Source organism: Aegilops tauschii, chromosome 5, assembly GCF_002575655.3.
Source record: "Aegilops tauschii subsp. strangulata cultivar AL8/78 chromosome 5, Aet v6.0, whole genome shotgun sequence".
Taxonomy (NCBI): Eukaryota; Viridiplantae; Streptophyta; class Magnoliopsida; order Poales; family Poaceae; genus Aegilops; species Aegilops tauschii.
The window spans coordinates 384,011,179-384,033,924 of NC_053039.3; the positions used below are offsets into that span (position 1 = coordinate 384,011,179).

General features: G+C 47.6%; 1 pseudogene; it reads left to right on the forward strand.

Annotated features, from left to right (window-relative positions):
- The first annotated feature begins 12,589 nt into the window (after window positions 1-12,589).
- The window catches only part of LOC109786112 (uncharacterized), a 28,784-nt pseudogene continuing 18,627 nt past the window's right edge, over window positions 12,590-22,746 (forward strand).

Genomic DNA, 22,746 nt, shown 5'->3' on the forward strand with positions numbered 1-22,746 from the left:
GGGTTTTTACCCAGCTTCGGGCTCTCTTGATGAGATAGTACCCTACATGTTGCTTTTGATTGTATTCATATGGGGTGTAGTACAGAGTACATGTATATACCACGAGATTGTAGTAATGAATATGAGATTGTCTATTGACTAGCCTGGCCTCGGTTTATATATGCACCGTAGGTCTAGGGTTTATAGGAGTCCTTGTCTTGGGCGCCAAGTCTTGTAGAATTCTCCTTGTATGCGGCATGGGTTGTCCGAACTGGCCCAATAGTGAACCGCCATGGGGGTCCTCGGCCCGATCCAGCTGGTCGGGAAACGACGTGGTGAGTACCCCCTAGTCCGGGACACCGTCAGCGACACACGGTCAACGGGTCAGCACTCAGACCGGGGGATTCTCGGCATGGGTGTCGGTGTCAAAACCGGCGGATCTCGGGTAGGGGGTCCCGAACTGTGCGTCTAGGATCCATGGTAACAGGAGACGGGGGACACGATGTTTACCCAGGTTCGGGCCCTCTCTATGGAGGTAATACCCTACTTCCTGCTTGATTGATCTTGATGAATATGAGTGTTACAGGAGTTGATCTACCACGATATCGTAATGGCTAAACCCTAAAAGTCTAGCCTGTATGACTATGGTAATGTGTATCTGTCCTTTTCGGACTATGCCCTCCGGTTTATATAGACACCGGGGCAATCTAGGGTTTACATGGAGTCGGTTACATAAGAAGGAATCTTCGGTCGCCAAGCTTGCCTTCCACGCCAAGTAGAGACCAATCCGGACACGGGTACAGTCTCCGGCCTTCATGTCTTCATAGCCCATCAGTCCGGCCCATGGATAACAGGTCGGACGCCCGAGGACCCCTTAGTCCAGGACTCCCTCAGTAGCCCCCGAACCAGTCTTCAATAGCGAGGTGTTCGGCACACATATTGTCTTCAGCATTGCAAGGCAGGTTCCTCCTTCAATGATCTCCAAGTGATGTATTCGGCCATTGATCCATTGTCGCCTCCTTGGCTTCTGCGCGTTGAATAATCTTCGTCTTCCACGTGTCGAGCGAATGTGGAAGGTCAGGGTATTTTTGCAAATAACACCCGTCCATGGAAGGAAGAGCGCCTATTTAAAGAGATTGGATCCCAGATCCATTCAGCGCCACGCAGAAGAAATCCCCGGAGACTGCTTAGGAGAAACCATTCTAGCATGGCTAGCGTTCCCATCTCCTCCGCTCGTTCCAGCCCAGAGAAAGGCGAATTTGAGAAGTGTTCTATGTCTCATAGCCAATTGACGAAGTTGCAAACGCAGTGATTTCTTCCCCCTACAGATCTAGTCCCTGTTCGAGCGGGGCTAGCTTCCTTCAATGGTGGGACTTAGGCAGAGGACGTCCCCAATCCGTCCAGGGGAGAGCGGGTGTGTTTTGTCCCCTACATGCTAAGAGGCGTTGGATTTCCAATCCATCCGTTCCTCCGAGGGCTTCTGGAGTACTACGGCCTCTAGCTGCACAACTTCACTCCGGCCTCCATTCTCCACATTGCGGGCTACGTCGCTTTATGAAAAAAATTCCTGGGCGTCGAGGCTCATTTCGAGTTGTGGAGGAAGTTGTTCTGTCTCGTCCCGCGCAATCACGAAGGGTCAATATTTGAAGTGGGTGGAGCCGAAGTATGGCGCGTCGCCGATACCGGATACCCATCCGGCACACCAAGGAAGGCACCTGATGAATGGCCCTCCGAATGGTTCTATATTGAGGACGTCGCGCTTCCCGACCCGGATCGAAAGGGTCTTCCTGAATTTTCGAGCGTCCCGCTGAAGAAACGCCACAGTTGGCGTCCCCGGAGCCTTGAAGAGGAAGACGATGCGGAGGTTCGTTAGCTGATGAGCAAGATAAAAGAGCTCGCTCAGTCCAGACTCACAGTAATCGAGGTTATGGCGATCTCCATAGCGCGAGGGGTTCAGCCGCTCCAATACAGAGGGCTTCCAATGTGGCACTACAATGGGGAGGATGACGCCTCTCGCTACGGACGGAAAGGTCCGGATACCCCTGCCGCTTTGGCTAAGATATTAGCCAAACTGTTCAAAGGGAAGGAAAAGGAATTTCTTCGCATCAAACTCAGAGACGGGTACTCTATGTATAACCCTCCCAGCTGGGTAAGCCCCAACCCCTCTGTTTTTACTCCTTTCATCCCCGGATTGTCTTTGATAAATTTCAAGTTCGTTTGCTTATGACAGCACTGGCGAAAGGTCACCGAGGGACTTTATAGTCCCGCCCCACAGCCGGAGGACCACAACCGGGAGCTTGATCCCGGGTTTGAAGAGGATCCGGATATATTCGTGGTCCTCGCGGAGGGGGTGTTTTACCAGACGAGCTATGATGGCACAGAAGTGGCCATCACCGCCGACTACCCTGGCCTTCTTCCTGCTTCACAGGTAAGTAATCAAGAAACACCTTTTCTGAAAGGGTGCTCTTACTCTGCCTCACCCCCCGCATTGTCGCGCGTTCAACAGGGGAGGCGTTCGACGATCCCGAGGAGATCGGTTCCTGCGCCGGGCAGGCCTTCAAAGAGGAGGGCCGGTGAAGGCACCGCCGGGCCTTCATCGAGGAGGTACGGATAATTATGTTTTTCAGCGGCCGTATCCAACTGTGACCTGTGCGTCTGTTTGATTACAGGAAAAAGGTTCGCCGAACTGTGTCCGGGGGTCTGGTCGGTCATGCTCCCGACAACCGGGATTTAGGTCCAGTTGAGGAGACGAGGGCCGATGTAGGAACAAGGCCAGACTGCCCTTCAGCTGAGGGTTCGGACAATATGTGTGTCACCAACTCGGAGGTAGAGAGCGCCATGAATCATCGGTGCTGCAGGGCTGTTTTACGAGACCCGAAGTTCTCGGACGAGGCATTCAATGCCTTTAGCTCGGGCGACGCATACATCCGAGCTGCTCGAGACGGGCTTAGAAAAGCCACTAGGCAATATCTAACAGATGTGCGGGTAAGCTTTCTTTGTCGAAAAAGGATAGCCGTATGCATGTAGCTGTGACGCCCCCGATTTGACCGTACACTAATCATGCACGCAAATGTGTACGATCAAGGTCAGGGACTCACGGGAAGATATCACAACACAACTCTAAAACATAAATAAGTCATACAAGCATCATAATACAAGCCAGGGGCCTCGAGGGCTCGAATACAAGTGCTCGATCACAGACGAGTCAGCGGAAGCAACAATATCTGAGGACAGACATAAGTTAAACAAGTTTGCCTTAAGAAGGCTAGCACAAAAGTAACAACGATCGAAAAGGCAAGGCCTCCTGCCTGGGACCTCCTAACTACTCCTCGAAGCCGAACTCCATGTAGAATCATCCTCGGGATCTCTAGCTCCTGGACTCCAGCATCTGGTTGTGACAATCAGGTATAGAAAGGGGAAAGAGGGAGAAAAGCAACCGTGAGTACTCATCCAAAGTACTCGCAAGCAAGGAGCTACACTACATATGCATGGGTATATGTGTAAAGGGCCATATCAGTGGACTGAACTGCAGAATGCCAGAATAAAAAGGGGGATAGCTAGTCCTGTCGAAGACTACGCTTCTGGTCATCTCCATCTTGCAGCATGTAGAAGAGAGTAGATTGAAGTCCTCCAAGTAGCATCGCATAGCATAATCCTACCCGGCGATCCCCTCCTCGTCGCCCTGTTAGAGAGCGATCACCGGGTTGTATCTGGCACTTGTAAGGGTGTATTTTATTCAGTATCCGGTTCTAGTTGTCATAAGGTCAAGGTACAACTCCGGGTCGTCCTTTTACCGAGGGACACGGCTATTCGAATAGATAAACTTCCCTGCAGGGGTGCACCACATAACCCAACACGCTCGATCCCATTTGGCCGGACACACTTTTCTGGGTCATGCCCGGCCTCGTAAGATCAACACGTCGCAGCCCCACCTAGGCTCAACAGAGAGGTCAGCACGCCGGTCTAAACCTATGCGCGCAGGGGTCTGGGCCCATCGCCCTATGCACACCTGCACGTTGCGTACGCGGCCGGAAGCAGACCTAGCCCCCTTAATACAAGCGCGAGCTTACGGTCCAATGCGGCGCGCGCCACTCAGTCGCTGACGTCAAAAGAGCTTCGGCTGATACCACGACGTCGGGATACCCATAACTACTCCCGCGTAGATGGTTAGTGCGTATAGACCAAATGGCCAGACTCAGATAAAATACCAAGATCTCGTTAAGCGTGTTAAGTATCTGCGAACGCCGACCAGGGCCAGGCCCACCTCTCTCCTAGGTGGTCTCAACCTGCCCTGTCGCTCCGCCACAAAGTAACAGTCGGGGGCCGTCAGGAACCCAGGCCCACCTCTACCGGGGTGGAGCCACCTGTCCTTTCAGCCCCCTCATCAGAATCACTTGCGGGTACTCCTCGAGCCGACCCGACTTTAGTCACCACATGTGTCATGTATATAATGTATATAGTATATACCCGTGATCACCTCCCGAAGTGATCACGGCCCAGTAGTATAGCATGGCAGACGGACAAGAGTGTAGGGCCACTGATGGAACACTAGCATCCTATACTAAGCAGTAGGATAGCAGGTAAGGGTAACAACTGTAGCAACAATGTCAGGCTACGCATCAGGATAGGATTAATGGAAAACAGTAACATGCTACCCTACTCTAATGCAAGCAGTATAGAGAAGAATAGGTGATATCTGGTGATCAAGGGGGGGGCTTGCCTGGTTGCCCTGGCAAGAAGGAGGGGTCGTCTTCGATGTAGTCGAACACACGAACATCGGCAGCGGTCTCGGAGTCTACCGGAAAGAAGTAACGGAGGGGGAACACAATAAATAACAGAGCAATCAAATGTAACACAAAGTAAGACACGGCGATACGTTGTGCTAGGGGTGACCTAACATAGGGATAGGTGATACCGGCGAAAGGGGAAACATCCGGGAAAGTATCCCCGGTGTTTCGCGTTTTCGGACAGATGAACCGGAGGTGAAATGTTACAGGTTTTCTATGCTACGGATGTGTGGCGGGCGAACGAGCTGTGTATTCGGATTCGTCTCGTCGTTTTGAGCAACTTTCATGTACGAAGTATTTTCATCCGACTTATAGATTATTTTATATTAATTTTTAAAGATTTAATTCATTTCCAGTAATTAACAGAATTAAATTAATTATAAAGTGTAATTATGATGTCAGCGTGATGTCAGCATGATGTCATCAGTCAACCGTCTGTTGACTGGGTCAACAGACGTGTGGGTCCCGCTCGTCATTGACTGTATAGTCTAATTAGGATTTAACTAATCTAATTACTATTTAATTAAACTAACTAGTTAATTAGATTAATTAAACATGATTAATTAACTTAATTAATTTAATTAATTATTTATTTATTTTTATTTTCATCCTTTTTTTCTTTTAACGTTCTGGGGGGGCGGGGCCTACTTGTCATAGGCGCATGGCCTTAACGGGCGCTGGGTGCACGGGTGCCGGACAGCGGGCGCACGGGCGCCAGCCCGAACAGAGGCGCACCCGACCGGGCGCTGCGGGGCGGCAGGGGAGCTCCGGCGAGGGGGGTACGGCGCGCGGGGCGGGCGAGGGCACCGACGGGGCGAACGGATCCGTGGCGGGCGGAGCAGAGGGGGTGTTGGCGCGGCCAGGGGCTGTGCAGAGCAGCAGCAGGGGGTCTCGGGCGAGCGGCGCAGGAGTGGCACGGCACCAGGGCGGGGACGGCGTTGCGCGGGCGTGCGCATCGAGCGTGGCCGGGTCGCGCGGGGCGACGGCGGACTACGGGAGCAGAGAGGGGGGAGGAGAGGGGAGGCGCAACCGGCGCGGCGGCTCACCGCGAAGCTGTAGGGAGGGGGCAGTGGGCTCGAGGCGGCTTGGGGTGGACCGGCAATGGCGGGGCGAGGACGAGGCGACGACCGACGATGGAGAGGCGGGGCGGGGCAGTCTGGCGACGGCATCGGGGAGGCGGCGACGTCAGGGGCAGGCGCAGGGTCGGGGCGCGTCGTGCGGGAGGAGACGGGGAGGCGGGCGCCTGTGAGGTGGCGAGGGGCGACGGCGAGGCTCGATGCAGGCCGTCGATGGAGAGGCGGGGCGGGGTCGAGGAGGCGGTCCGGTGGGAGCTAGCGATGGCGCCGTCATGGACGATGGCGTCGAGCGGCACCGGGCGGCGAGGCACGGTCGTCGGGGCGCAGCGGGGTCGATCCCGATCTAGCTCGGGTCGCGGTGGGGCGGGCGCCATGCGGGGGGAGTCGGGGAGGCAGGCGCCGGCGAGGGGGTGGCCGGAGGCGCCGGGCGGCGGCAGCTTGGCGAAGGGGTCAGGGCCCTCTGCCCCGATCCAGGCGGGGAAAGGGGAGAGGGGCGTGCGGGGAGCGAGTGGGGGAGTGGGGATCGGGAGGAAGTGGGTTGACCGGCTAGGGTTTCGGGGTAGTGGGTGTATAGGCGCAGCTGGTGGGCTGGCCTGGTGGTCTGGTGGCCTGCTAGGCCGTGGCCCGTGGGCCAGGGGTTTTTTTTGACTTTGTTTTATTTCCTTTATTTTTATTTATTCTTTCGTATTTTATTTTAGTTACATTTTATTTTAGTTTTATAAAATGTCAAATGAGCACCTAAATTTGAATTTGAATCGTTTTGAACTAACGCGAGTTTATCAACAGTAACGTGGTGATGTGGCATCTTTAACAGAGGTTTACTGTAGCCTAATTGTCCGGGCGTTACAATTCTCCTCCACTACAAGAAATCTCGTCCCGAGATTTAAGGGGTAGAGCAAGGGGGAAGGTTTGGTAACGAATCTAGCGGGTCTTTTCATTCTGGCTTGCTCTTTTTGAAGAGGTCGATCCATTATGTTGATGTCTTCAATTCTCTGCTTCAGGTCATCGTGATGAAGTCGGCATTCTTCCTTCAGGAATTCCATCGTACTTACGAAAGAATAAAGGGTGGGTATACCGGGATAACGGACCTCTGCAAGGTTGACTATCTGGTCAATAACATCGGGGAAGGTGGTGGAAAGTAACTCTTGAATTGAAACTTAAGAAAATATCGAGAGCAAAGTATGAAGGTGCAAAATAGAAGTTTTCAAGCGCATAGGAAATCGTTCGTTGCCTGAAACGAAGTGTTGAAGGGGTTTAGAGCAATGTGAATAAGCATTGCATCTGATATCAGAATAGATCACCAGGCAGGTGGGCGTGAATTACATACAAAGTCAAGCGCGATGAATAACTTTGACAACAGGGTGTACAGGAGAGTCAGGTTTCGATCCTGTGGAACTGTGGGTTATGGGCCCACCATGTGGGTTAAGGTAGGAAGGAAGGTGACATCTTGCACGATCATGTAAGCAACGCATGCCAGAGAATAACCGGTCAGTTATGTTGGCAGCATCGTTGGTACCAAGGGCGAGGGACGAAGAGAACCATTTTCCTGCTCGTTGAAACGAGGCGGACCATTGGGCAAAGTTCTCGTCCATCGGTGGCTACCGGGATGTCATCAACAATAGTAGCAGGGTCTTGCTGACAGAATTGTACACCGAGGTGTTTACATAAGCAGGAGAATATTACTGCTTAGATCATATAGAACTCAAGAAGGGTTAAACAAAACAATGGAAAGGAAAATATCATCATCAGATTAAACAGAACAATGGAAAGGAAAATGTATTTAAACACATATTTCAAGGGTATATCCTTCCCAAGGACAAGCAGAGCATGATATCCAGGACAGGATATAATGTAGAAAACTCTTTAGGTAAGGTGAGAGAAATTTCATGACATTACCCATACAATAGTTACAGTAGCCCCCGAGACTGAAAGCAATTGGCACAACTAATTTAAGGATTGTTGAACAACCAGGTCCTCACAGAGAAGAATGGCCTGCTCGCCCAAGAGCTGGAGCAGTGTCGGGTGCAGCTAAAAGCTGCCACCGCCGAACTGGAAAACGTCAAGAAGTCGTCTTCTGGTAATGTTCCCCTCCACCGAGGAACAATGATTGTGTACCAACTGTGCTAACGCTGCTGCTGATCGCGTAATAGGGTCGTCTGATCAACTTGAAGAGAAGTTGAAGATCGCCCAAGAGGGAGAAAAAGAGGCGAAAAGGCAACATGCCACAGGCGAGCATGTACTGACCCGCGTCAGAGACGATAAAAACAAGCTGCAGGATTCCAACACTACATTGCTTGAAGAGTTGAAAGATGTTCGAGCCCAGCTAGCCGATTCCGTGAAGGAGAACAAGAAGCTGCGGGGCGGTATCTTCAGTATGTGTCCGAACTATTTCTGCCATAACTTTATATTGAATGGTGGAGCTGTCAGTTGGTGCAGTTCCAAACAAAGCGTCGTGGCGGCATCTACGTGTGAAGCGGGGTACATAGCTGCTTCAGAAGCAGCAAATGAAGGAGTCTGGATGAAGGAGTTCATATCCGATCTAGGTGTAATACCTAATGCATCGGGTCCAATGAAAATCTTTTATGACAATACACCTATGACCAAGTTGACTTCTTTCCACAGTAACGCCTTCGGAAAAGAATAAACACCCTTGCACCATCGTCGTCATGTCAGAACAAGGTCTTGATTGCCGGATTTTCATCTTGACAACCGAAGCCAACCACCTTTAGTACATCAACAAGATAATGCAAGTTGGTCGCCGCGAGGCCCAACCAATTAATGCCGAAAAAAGTGTTTTTACCCCAGACATGAAGTGCTGTTCCAATCATTATCTTGAAGACGGATCTTCGAAAAGTCACGCCATCATGTAATTCACGTCGGGCCAGAAAGGCACTAGCGAATGGCGGGACATCTTTCCACCACAGACCACCATCCAGCCATCGGGTGATCGTCCATGACGCGGTGTGGATCTAACCATTGCCAATTCATACATGTGCAAACCAGCCTGTAACATCCGCCATGACCCCAGGGTGCTACCCCAGCGTCCTCCATGTAAGTCGCAGCACGTTGCTCGCTCACGCTGCCGTCGTGGCCAAGAACGCCGATCTGACCCTCTCGGGCATCCCTGGCAGTGACGAACTGGAGTGCGGGCTGGTCAAGAAGGTGCACAATCCCTGCCACCGATGTCAGCGAGAGACGCCTCGCCTGGATCTTGTTGTCGATGAAGAGTCAACCAACCGCGGTCGGCGCCATCAACCCCATCATGACTTCTCCCCCTCGCGGCTCCTATTGCCATGAATGTGTCACTGCATGTCACCAACCGGGCAGGCTAATTGGGTGGGATCGATGTCACCGTAGGTGGCCAGCGAGTTGCATCAACAACCGCAAGCGCAACAGAGAAGACATGGATAGGGAAGAGAAGAGTACAAGTTTTGCGGCAGAACAAAGCTGGAGATTAAACATCCGCACTAAGAATGGACCGGTACTTAATGAGTTGCAAGCTACAAAGAAGAAAAACCAGTCTACGCTGCATATGGATTTATTGAGTCTCTGATTTTTCCAAAAGATATTTCAAAAGAAGCACAATAAAGTTCCAAATATTAGGGTCGAGACCTCGGCTGCATCCCAGATGAGGTTCAGCCAAGGAGGGAACCTGGTCCAACCACACTTGCGCTGCGGCAGGGCACATACGGAAAATGTGGGCAGAATCCTCCAGATGAGTACCTTGGAGGACCAAGCTGATGGTTGATTCTTTTTTTTCATAAATTTTATTAATTCAAAATCATTACAAACACTTAACAATGTGCCGAGTTTAGTCAGGAACTAGATATAGTTTGGGGGCTAAACCTTGTGCATCGTCAATCAAGATGCAGATGGCCCTTCATTCTTTTTCTCCGGCAATGTATGTAGTTCTCTTGATAAAGTTTATTATCAATGCGATGGTGCCGAAATCTCCCTTAGTTGAGTGATGTATCTAATCTAGTCGATGCTAAAGTTTATTATTGTGATGATGAAACATTGATTTACACCACATGGTTTTTTCAGGACTCGAATTAGAAAAGCAGTTAGCATTGTGGGATATCACTAGGATTACAAAACCACGAAAATTTAGATTTGACAGCACAGGAAAACAATTGATTTGTAAAGAGATTTTGGTGGATGGCAATTTTCTTTTGAAATAAAATGCAAAACCTAGGAATTCGTGGATCCAGATCCTCTTAAAAAACCTGTAAATTTCTTCGAACTGGAAGTGGACAAGAATCATATTCAAGTGAAAAAAACTAAAAAAAAACATACGAAATTGCTATGGGTCGAGCCTCAGAATAAGGGAACAGGAAAAGAAAAAGGAGAGATAATCACTGGACTAATTTAGTCAACTCAAAATCCTCAATATACAGTTCCTCGAGTTTAATCCAAGACCTGAACTTGGCGGCAACGACAGAATATAACCACAACTAGAAACATACAGTAGAAACGATATATAGGCCATCTAGAAGACGACGGTGATGATCTACTGCGACTCGACGGACGGCGTCGTGTTAGCGGCTGAGCCGTGGTCCTTGGCGCCTCCGCCGAATATTGGCTCGGCGAACATGGAGCTGACCTTGTTCTTGATGCACTCCCAGTGCTCGCTCGCCTGCGCCTCCGTGAACTGCCTGTACTGGTCCTTGGCCCGCTCCATCAGCGACGCCCCCTCCCCCACCGTCCACTTGAAGCACGTCGACGCCGGCGCTTGCGCCTCCTTCTCCGGCGCTGCCGCTCCCGCTGCTGCCCCCTGGTTCTCCATCAAGCCCGAAAACTGAGATGGAAACTTGTCTACGTCGATCGAGAGAATAAGACGATGTCGCCGGTTGTGGTTGTGTTGCTTTGGTGGCCGTGGGGCTGCGGGGGCGTGGCTACTTATGCAGGGGAGGTCGGGGCGTCTTGAGGAGGAAGCCGGGTCCGTCACGGGCTTGGAGTTAGAACACAAGTTGGCCACACGAGAAACTACGTACTGAGTCCGGATCATCATCATGGAAGAAAACAAGTAAACACGGATTCTCACGAGTGCAAACGGGAAAGGGAACTACTACTCCTCCCTGTTCCTTCCTTTGTTAATCCCCTTCGTTAACATTGTGCGGAGTGTAGTCTAGGAAGTAGAGAAAGATTTGGGGCGTAAAAGGCCAGATGGCCCTTCATTCTTTTTCTCCGTCAGTTCAGTGATGTATGTAGATAAAGCTTATCGATGCGAATGCGATGATGCCGAAATCTCCCTTAGCTGAGTGATGTATCTAATCTAATCTATGCTAACGTTTATTAATAGGGAAACGATTACAATCAGCCAGCCGATAACGCGCTGAGTTCCGTCGCATACACAGGCGTCAGATAAGACTGATCAGACAACGCACGGCCCCTAAACAACCGATCAGGACGTTTACAGCTTGACGCGTGCCTTTGTCATCTTTGACAATTTTTCTGCAACATCAACCGTGTTGCAGAAGTTCTTCCGCAACAACATCTATGTTGCAAAAAAGTTAAGCTGAAAAAAATTCTGCACAACATCATCTGTGTTGCAGAAGTCTTTCCGCAACAACACTCGTGTTTTAAAAAAGTTAAGACAGAGAAAAAAAAAACTATGAAACAGAACATCTGTTGCAAATGATTTTGCAACAAAATGTCTGTTGCAAAGAGTTCCGCAACACCGTCTCTGTTGCATTGGTAAGGAAAAAGGACGGGCCGCTAAAAAGATCCGCCGGCCGACGCGTAGCGTCGCCCTGGGGACCGCCTATGCGTCAGTTAACTGAAATAAAACTACGTCAGTCACTTTGATCTAGAGCCCTTAGATCTTCATCCAACGATGAAATAGATTGCGTTACTGTTCATCTTCTACCTCCCAGCGCAGCCAGGCCGGCGGCCTAAGAGCCTGCCTCCGGCCCCCGCGGTCGGCAGCTAACGCCGCCCCGCTCTCCCATCTACCCCCCCCCCCACCACCACCACCACCACCACAACCACCACCGTACCGGCCGCCGTGCCGGCTGCCGCCCCGGCCATCCCTCTAAGCTCCGCAACATCGAAAAACAACTCCGGCGATCCCCTGCACTCCCCCCCCCCCACCCCTAAGATAGATGGTGAGGCCAGTTCTTCTCCGGCGAGGTCCGGCCAAGAGGGAAAAGGAAGGAAGAAGACAAAATGTGACTGGTGCGAGGAAGCGCCAAATCCGTAAGTTTTGTGGTTTCTTTGTGTGTTACATTTAGTTCATCATGTGTTCACAAATTATAGTTGACCCAGTCTCTTACATTTTCAGCCGCTGTCATTAAACATACCCCCTCCGATCCAAAATAAGTTGTGTGGTTTTAGTTCAAATTTGGACTAAAACCATGTCACTTATTTTGGATCGGAGGGTGTAGTTGAATATGTAAACTTGGTTGTGCATTGTAATTTGTCAACGCACATTTAAATACCATTTCTGTCTTACTATTTCTGGATCTATTGACTCAAAACGTGATGCACTAATCTGGTCCTAATATTCATGCAAGTTTCTACATAATCTACTTTGTCTATTTGTTATGGGCAGTAGTGCCTTCTAACAATAACAATACACCTTCAGTCATGATTAGTAATTGAAGTAGTTAGCTTATTTTGAAATAAGAGTTTTAAAACTGGGGAAAACCACTGTCAAATGAGTCTAACCTTTTTCTTTGAATACGGTTGGTTCAAGGTTTAGTTGACTTATTGGTACTTAATTTTTTTCAATTTGATGTAAAATTTTCTTTCTTTGAGTTGACTTATTATGAGATTTTATAAGTTATTTCACTGTTTCTTTTTTCACATCTTATTTAGGTAGGAGTGTCTAAAAAAGGCAGCAGGGTTTCTGCTTAGACAAGGACTCCTGGTGATGATCCTGAACGTAATTACTATGTATCTATTTCAGCAATGCCAGTATTCAAGAGCAAATCTCACGAGGAGCTTCGACATGAAGATTATAAGAAAGGAGACAAAGGTAAGATATTGAGTATTTCCAACACTTTAGACTTTTTGTCCTGTTTAGATTTTTGATAAGTTCTATGAGGTCTCAGCAGGTTGTTGTGATGGTCAAGATCTGTAGGATTTATGCACAGGAGAAGGATAACTTGCAACTCAAGACATATAATACATCTCATAGTCTTAACTCTCTTATTGTACTCCATCCGTTTCTAAATACAAGCCTTTCTAGAGATGGACTACATATTGCTCCGTACGTAGTCCATATTGAAATCTCTAAAAAAGGCTTATATTTAGAAACGGAGGGGGTACTATTTACTCTGATACTTAATTAATTTTCTTCCTAATTTATCTTCAATCCTCTAGAGACCTAACCTAATGTGCAAGAACTTGACTAGTTCAATTAAAGCAACACGGTACTGCTCATGGTGCCCTGGGCCTATATGACAAGTGATGGTTAATAACTGTTGAATCTTGTGTTTTTTTCATTATGTACTTGTTTTATTAGGTTCTTATTACTAATCTAGTTTTGTGTGTTCCCCAGGTGGTTTCAACTTACAGGAGAGCAGAGTTCCTTGGGCTTATCATTCCTCGCAGCCCCAGCCCCCAGTGAATGCCTTCACAAATCCTGTCAAGCCATCATTGTTTTCATACTCTCCTGAGCCATCCTCAGCACCTGTGGGACTGCAATCCTCAGCACTACCACCAACCCATTTTGGTTGCGCCCTCCAGGACCCCAGTCACCATTATCTTCATACACTCCCGAGCCAATCCACAAGCCATCATGGTTTTCAAGCTCCTCTTTTGCACCATCTACTATATGTTGGGCAAATGTATCCAATAACACAGCGGCATATACAGCTCCTGCAGATACATCTTCTGCTGTAAGTATTCCTATAGAAAATTATTCTTTCATGATGCATTTCATTCATACGAGTTGGTGTGTGTTCTCATTGATTAATTGTTCTGATGGAAGCAGCAAGGCCATATGTTTAGCCCAAATTTGTTCCCTTCAAAATCTACTCAATCTGGAGGAAGTTTACTCAGCTCTTAGGTCACCCATTCAGCACTAGCTCCATCGCCAAACGGTCATTCCACTACTGCAGGTGTCACTGAATGGCTATATTTCCTGGATTTTTGTTTCTTTATCTGATTTATTATTGTCGTCCTTTCCAGATAAATATTGGTCAAGCTGAGAAAACTGTGGAGTTGGTACTACCAGTTGACATTACTACTGTAAGGATTAGATTTTCTCCAAGGAATGATGATACTGGCAGTCGTGCTACAGAGGTATGGCAATAAATCTCCATAGCCAAGAATTGTGTTGCAAGTAAAATGAAATATTGTGGACCACTTCAAACATGTTTCAAGACATATATGCTCACATGTTTGGGCTCATGAATATTCATATAAAATGCTCCCAGCTGCTTTTTATTGCATCAAAAAAATTGAATCTGTCCATTTGGATTACCCCATAAATGAAATTTGCATATCCTTTTGCATAGGTTCATCATAATGTTAAAGCTTCAGCAACACCAGTGTCTTTCTGTATCTATCCTGGAGAGAACCAAGAGCTAACTATCCGATCGGTTGAAAGGATCGAGAAGAGGTGTCTAGAGGGGGGTGATTATACCCTCAACAAGCAAAAGTATCCGTTTTTAAGTTCTTCAAGTTGATGTGGAGTTTTAGCACAAGTTTAAGCATTCACAATACATTTCAAGCAAGCATGGCAAGAGTATAAGCAACGGAAAGAGTAAAGCATGCAAGTTGCAAGAAAGTAAAGGGATGGGATTGGAGTGTGCAAACGCAATGAAGACACAGATATTTTTGGCGTGGTTCTGATAGGTGGTGCTATTGTACGTCCACGTTGATGGAGACTTCAACCCACGAAGGGTAATGGTTGCGCGAGTCCACGGAGGCTCCACCCACGAAGGGTCCACGAAGAAGCAACCTTGTCTATCCCACCATGGCCATCGCCCACGAAGGACTTGCCTCACTCAGGTAGATCTTCACGAAGTAGGCGATTTCCTTGCCCTTACAAACTCCTTGGTTCAACTCCACAATCTTGTCGGAGGCTCCCAAGTGACACCTAACCAATCTACGAGACACCACTCTCCAAAAGGTAATAGATGGTGTGATGATGATGAACTCCTTGCTCTTGTGCTTCAAATGATAGTCTCCCCAACACTCAACTCTCTCTCACAGATTTGGCTATGGTGGAAAGATGATTTGAGTGGAAAGCAACTTGGGGAAGGCTAGAGATCAAGATTCTTGTCGTTGGATGGAATGTCTTGGTCTCAACACATGAGTAGGTGGTTCTCTCTAAGAAAATGAGTAGTGTAAGTGTAGGCACGTTCTGATGGCTCTCTCTTGAATGGAGAAGGGGTGGAGGGGTATATATAGCCTCCACATAAAATCCAACCGTTACACACATTTGACCCAACTCGGTCACACCGAATAGAAGAACTTCGTGACACCGATTTAGATCAAAATGTGAACGTTAGGAATGTCCGTGGGACCGACATGATCAACTCGGTGGGACCGATGTGCTAGGGTTAGGGCAAAACCTCATCTCGGTGAGACCGTTTGCATGAACTCGATGAGACCGATTTCAGCAAAGCGCAAACAGAGAGTTGGTCAAGCAAACTCGGTGGGACCGATTGCACATGTCGGTGAGACTGAAATAATTACAACATGTAACAGAGAGTTTGCAAAGCCATTTCGGTGAGACCGAGATCCCGATCGGTGAGACCGAATTGTCTAGGGTTTCTCGCAGTGGCTAGGTCAAATGAACTCGGTGGCGCCGGATAGATCAAATCGGTGGGGCCGAGTTTGACTTTAGGTTTTGGATGTGGAAATGAGAAAGTGGCTGAGGATTTTGGAGCTATATCATTAAGCACTTTGAGCAAGTAGACCATTAAGCAACACCTCATCCCCTTTTAATAGTATTGGCTTTCCTATGGACTCAATGTGATCTTGGATCACTAAAATGAAAATGAAGAGTCTTGAGCCTTTGCCAATCTTTGTCCTTAGCATTTTGAAGGGGTTCCACATCGTCTTGTCCTTGCCACCCTATTGTTGAACTCATCTGAAATATACTAGATAAAAGTATTAGTCCAACAAGAGATATGTTGACATTAATTACCAAAATCACCCAGGGAGCACTTGTGCTTTCAATCTCCCCCTTTTTGGTAATTGATGACAACATACATCAAGGCTTTAGATAAATATATGAAGAGTAACAAGTAAAGCTTTGGAAAGACATGTAACATGCATAGGCTCCCCCTACATGTATGCAATCATGAGAGCATGTGAATGCATAAGCATGTCAGAGCAAGCAATGAGTTACATGTATCTTGGCTATATGCATCAGAGCAAATGATGTAGATAAAAGGAAGTGTACCTTTTGTTGGAAATATGCCCTAGAGGCAATAATAAAATGGTTATTATCATATTTTCTTGTTCATGATAATTGTCTATTATTCATGTTATAATTGTATTAACCGGAAACCGTAAGACATGTGTGAATACATAGACCACATATTGTCCCTAGTAAGCCTCTAGTTGACTAGCTCGTTGATCAATAGATGGTCGTGGTTTCCTGACCATGGACATTGGATGTCGTTGATAACGGGATCACATCATTAGGAGAATGATGTGATGGAAAAGACCCAATCCTAAGCATAGCACAAGATCGTGTAGTTCATTTTGCTAGAGCTTTTCTAATGTCAAGTATCGTTTCCTTATACCATGAGATTGTGCAACTCCCGGATACCGTAGGAATGCTTTGGGTGTATCAAACATCACAACGTAACTGGGAGACTATAAAGGTGCACTACAGGTGTCTCTGAAAGTGTCTGTTGGGTTGGCACGAATCAAGACTGGGATTTGTCACTCCGTGTGACGGAGAGGTATCTCTGGGCCCACTCGGTAATGCAACATCATAATGAGCTCAATGTGACTAAGAAGTTAGCCACAGGATCATGTGTTACGTAACGAGTAAAGAGACTTGCCGGTAACAAGATTGAACGAGGTATGGGGATACCAACGATCGAATCTCGGGCAAGTAACATACCGATAGACAAAGGGAATTGAATACGGGATTGATTGAATCCCCGACATCGTGGTTCATACGATGAGATCATCGTGGAACATGTGGGAGCCAACATGGGTATCCAGATCCCGCTGTTGGTTATTGGCCGGAGAACGTCTCGGTCATGTCTGCATGGTTCCCAAACCCGTAGGGTCTACACACTTAAGGTTCGGTGACGCTAGAGTTGTTATGGGAAATAGTATGTGGTTACCGAAGGTTGTTCGGAGTCCCGGATGAGATCCCGGACATGACGAGGAACTCCGGAATGGTATGGAGGTGAAGATCGATATATTGGACGAAGGGTATTGGAGTCCGGAATTGTTCCGGGGGTACCAGGTGACGACCAGCGTGTCCGAAAGGGGTTTCGGAGGCCCCGGCAAGCGTTGGGGGGCCTTATGGGCCAAGGGGAGGGGGCACATCAGCCCACTAAGGGGCTGTGCGCCCCTCCCACCCCATCTCACGTAACGTGGAGAGGTGGGGGCGCCTCCCCTAGGGCAGTCACCCCTCCCGGCTTGGGGGGCAAGTTTCCTAGGGGTGGGGGCGCCCAAACCCATCTAGGGTTTCCCCTGTGGCCGCCGCCCCTCCCCTAGGGTGCCTTCTCCTTCCCCCTTCCCCCTATATATAGTGAGGGAGAGAGAGGGCAGCTGCACCCCTTCCCTGGCGCAGCCCTCTCCTCCTCCAACTCCTCCTCCTCCTCCGTAGTGCTTAGCGAAGCTCTGCCAGAGAACCACGAGCTCCATCGCCACCGCGTCGTCGTGCTGCTGGAGTTCTCCCTGAACTTCTCCTCTCCCCTTGCTGGAGCAAGAAGGAGGAGACGTCCCCGGGCTGTACGTGTGTTGAACGCGGAGGTGCCGTCCGTTCGGCACTTGGATCGGATCTTCCGCGATTTGAATCGCCGCGAGTACGACTCCATCAACCGCGTTCTTGTAACGCTTCCGCTTAGCGATCTTCAAGGGTATGAAGATGCACTCCTTCTCTCGCGTTGCTAGCATCTCCTAGATTGATCTTGGTGACATGTAGGAAAATTTTGAATTATTACTACGTTCCCCAACAGTGGCATCATGAGCTAGGTCTATGCGTAGATTCTATGCACGAGTAGAACACAAAGTAGTTGTGGGCGATGATTTGTGCAATTTGCTTACCGTTACTAGTCTTATCTTGATTCGGCGGCATTGTGGGATGAAGCGGCTCGGACCGACCTTACACGTACTCTTACGTGAGACAGGTTCCACCGACTGACATGCACTTGATGCATAAGGTGGCTAGCGGGGTGTTTGTCTCTCCCACTTTAGTCGGATCGGATTCGATGAAGAGGGTCCTTATGAAGGTTAAATAGCAATTGGCATATCATCGTTGTGGCTTTTGCGTAGGTAAGAAACGTTCTTGCTAGAAACCCATAGCAGCCACGTAAAACATGCAACAACAATTAGAGGACGTCTAACTTGTTTTTGCAGGGTATGCTATGTGATGTGATATGGCCAAAAGGATGTGATGAATTATATATATATATATATGTGATGTATGAGATTGATCATGTTCTTGTAATAGGAATCACGACTTGCATGTCGATGAGTATGACAACCGGCAGGAGCCATAGGAGTTGTCTTAATTTATTGTATAACCTGCGTGTCAATGAAAAACGCCACGTAATTACTTTACTTTATTGCTAACCGTTAGCCATAGTAGTAGAAGTAATAGTTGGCGAGACAACTTCATGAAGACATGATGATGGAGATCATGGTGTCATGCCGGTGACGAAGGTGATCATGTTGTGCCTCGAAGATGGAGATCAAAGGCGCAAGATGATATTGGCCATATCATGTCACTTTATGATTTGCATGTGATGTTTGTCATGTTTACATCTTATTTGCTTAGAACGACGGTAGCATAAATAAGATGACCCCCACTAAAATTTCAAGAGATGTGTTCCCCCTAACTGTAACATCCCAAATTTTCAATTTGGAATGTTATACATTAGATCATCATTGCATAGCATATTTTATTGCATTTGGCAAATCCTCGATAAATCCTAAGCAACTCAAGGACCCTCGGAGAGAGTTGGGGATTTTCCCGGTTTTTCATATTTGATTTTTATCAAATAATAAAACGAGGATTTTTGGTTTTAATTATTTTTCTCTCCGAAAAATATTTCATATTAAAATAAATGAGGGAGAAAATATGACTTCTCCAAAATAATGGAAATATTGGAGGAAAAATATTAAAATCAAATATTGGATTTTATTCGGATTTTATTTGCAATTTTAATTGCATTAAAAAAATTACACGTTTTCAAAACTGCATTTTTGGGCCAAGAAAATGTTCATCTTGTTCTAATTATTTTAATTAGACGGGAAAATTTTGTTTTAGTATTTTTGGATTTTTATTTATTTTTCTGTGATTTTTTTTAGATTCGGCGAATATTTTAAAAAAAATCCCGCGCCCGACTGGGCCGAGGCCCAGCCGAGCCAGGCCGGCCCGTCCCGCGTCGTCTCCCTCCCGAGCACGCCTCCCGCGCCGCCGCCGAGTCCGGCTCGAGCACGCCGCCCGCCACCGCCTTGCCCCCTCCTCCACGCCACCCCCTCCCCCTCCTTAAATACCCCCCTGCCCCGCCACCTCTCCTCACCCCGCCGCCCCCAACCCGCACCCGCCGCCGCCGCCTGGAGCGCCCGCGCCGCCGCCGCACCTGCCGCCGCCCGCCGCCTCCCGCCGCCCGAGCCCCGCCGCCCCTCGCCCGCCCCGCCGGAGCCCCGCCGGAGCTGCACGCCGAGGTAGCCGAAGCCGCCGCCGCCGAGCCCAGTTTTTAAAAAAAAACCGATTCGGTTTTTTTTTTTCCGAAACCCTAGTTTTTTTTAGATCGGTTTATTTTTTCGGTTTTATTACTTAGTGAACGTTCACCGACCCGTTCGTTTAATGAACGTGTTCGTCGGATTGTCGCTGTTAACGAACGTCCGTTTGTTTAACTGTTCGTCAGTTTTTCTTTTTCGTCGGATTTTCCGTGATTATTCCAAATCGTGATTTCCGATCAGATCTTCGTTTTTGTTTAACTTTTCGCTCGTTTATCGGAATCAGGCGATTCAAGCGCCTAGAGTTTCGTCTCGAAATTCTCTTTCCGTTTAACCTACTCAAACAAGTTTTTGCCACTGTAAAATTTGACCTAGATCCAGATTAGTAAACGAAGCTTGTTTCTTTCGCCGTTTGACTTTCGTTGCTTCGTTTGAGTTGAATCTTTTTGCAAACCGGAGTTCTTAAGTTGAACTTTCTGGTTGGATCTTTATTTGAGTTTTACTTGTGCATTAGATGAGTACTTATTGTTTGCTTGTTTGTTTGCGATAGAGTACCCGGAGTGCGCCGCTTGCTACTTTGAATCTCTAGGTTTCGCGGATCATCAGCAAGGCAAGTAACACTTTGATCATACTTTTCACTACCCAGTTTTATTGCATTAGATTAACCCTCAAACATTGCATGATTAGGATCAAATTAAATTGTGGGTATTGGGAAGTAGTTGAGGTAGTACCTATTACCTGTTTTATTATCAAACCCTTGGGAGTTACTTCTACGTTGCTTATATCGCTATGTTATGCTTGTAGACGTGGATTGGGTTTGAGAGATATTCATGACAGATGTGAGATTGTTAATTAATGGTTTACTTAAGGTGGCAACTAAAACTCACATCTGGGTGGATTGAGGCACCTGGAGAACCCAGTGCTGCCTGTATTTTTGGATATCCCGGAGTACCCGTGTGATCATCCTATGGACCGCCACCCAGGCTCAAAGGGATCATGAGATTATTCACGCTAGAAACTTCCGTGTGCAGCCACAAGCTATTATGGGCTCTAGCATAGTTGAGTAGGTTGTGTGAGCTCTTGAAGAGGTAGACTAGCAGATGTAGGGGTTGTAGGTGGTACTGTCTACCCGGAGTAGAGAGTTTACGCTTCTGAAAGACTATGTCTCGGTCATCCGTTTCTCAAACATCATGTAGTGCGAGAATCAAGCGGAGGTGATCGAGTCTTGTGGGGAAAAGTGCACAAACCTCTGCAGAGTGTATAAACTAATCATGGTTAGCCGTGTCCCCGGTTATGGACAACTTGAGTATCTAGTACTTGGATTATCATATGAATCTCATCACCATGTTACTTTTAATTAATTTTGTTGGGTTAATGATGATACTTAATTGGGATTGAGTTGGAGGTACCTTCTCAATGTTTCACAACCACCATGATAGTTAAATAAAATTTATTCCTTTGCAGTAGGGAAAATTTGGCTTTTCGCAAAACTGTAACCATAGAGCTTTCTACCAGCCATATAAGCATGTAGTATAGCATTATTATGTTCATTATTCTCTATGTGTTACATTGCCAGCATATTCCATGTGCTGACCCGTTTTCGGGTTGCAACGTTTCATGTTGCAGACTTTTCAGACGACGAGTAAGGTGCCTTAGGTTGTGGTCTTATACTCAGTGATGCCGTTGGAGTTGATGGACTCACTTATCTTCCAAGCCTTCCGCTGTTATCGTATTAGATGGCCTTAAGCCATATTTATCATACTTATTCTCTCTTGAGATATTCGTTGTAATAAGTGTGTGATTGCTACTCTGTTATAAATCCTCCATTTGTACTGTGCGTGTCAGCATTACTGATCCAGGGATGACACTGGTGCACAGCAGCACAGACTGTTTGAGGTCTGGTCGCTACACTAACTGTGCACCGTTGCGAAGGTTCGTTGTTTCGAAGCACCACGTGATGATCGGGTGTGATAGATTCTAACGTTCGCATACAACGGGTGTAAGCCAGATTTACACATGCGAAACACTTAGGTTGACTTGACGAGCCTAGCATGTACAGACATGGCCTCGGAACACAAGAGACCGAAAGGTCGAACATGAGTCGTATTGTAGATACAATCAACATGGAGATGTTCACCGTTGATGACTAGTCCATCTCATGTGATGATCGGACACGGCCTAGTCGATTCAGATCATGTATCACTTAGATGAGTAGAGGGATGTCTATCTGAGTGGGAGTCCATTAAATAATTTGATTAGATGAACTTAATTATCATGAACATAGTCTAAATTGTCTTTGCGAGTTGTGTTGTGGATTAATAGCTCGCGCTTTAGCTCCTTGTTTTAATACGTTCCTAGAGAAATACTAAGTTGAAGGATATTGTAAGCAATTGTGCGGACTAGGGCCGTAGTCTGAGGATTGTGCTCACTGCTGCACAGAAGGCTTCTGTCCTTAATGCACCGCTCGGTGTGCCAACCCCTCTGGCATCGTCTGTGGATGTTGTGAACATCTGGCAGACACGTTCTGATGACTACCTGATAGTTTAGTGCGCCATGCTTTACGGCTTAGAGTCAGGGCTCCAAAAGCTTTTTGAACGCCATGGAACATATGAGATGTTCTAAGAGCTGAAATTGGTATTTCAGGCTCATGCCCGTGTTGAGAGGTGTGAGACCTCTGACAAGACCTTTGCCTACAAGATGGAGGAATATAGCTCAGCTAGTGAGCATGTGCTCAGAATGTCTGGGTACTTCAATCACTTGAATCAAGTGGGAGTTAATCTTCCAGAGAGTGATTGACAAAAGTTCTCCAGTCACTATCACCAAGCTACTAAAGTTTCGTGATGAACTATAACATGCGAAGGAAGATGATCCCGGAGCTGTTCATCGTGCTTAAGGCTGTAAAGGTAGAAATCAAGAAGGAGCATCAAGTGTTGATGGTTAACAAGACCACTGGTTTCAAAGAAGGGCAAGGGCAAGAAGGGGAAACTTCATGAATGGCAAGCCAGTTGCCGCTCCAGTGAAGAAACCCAAGAACCCAAACCCGAGACGAAGTGCTTCTATTAGGGGAA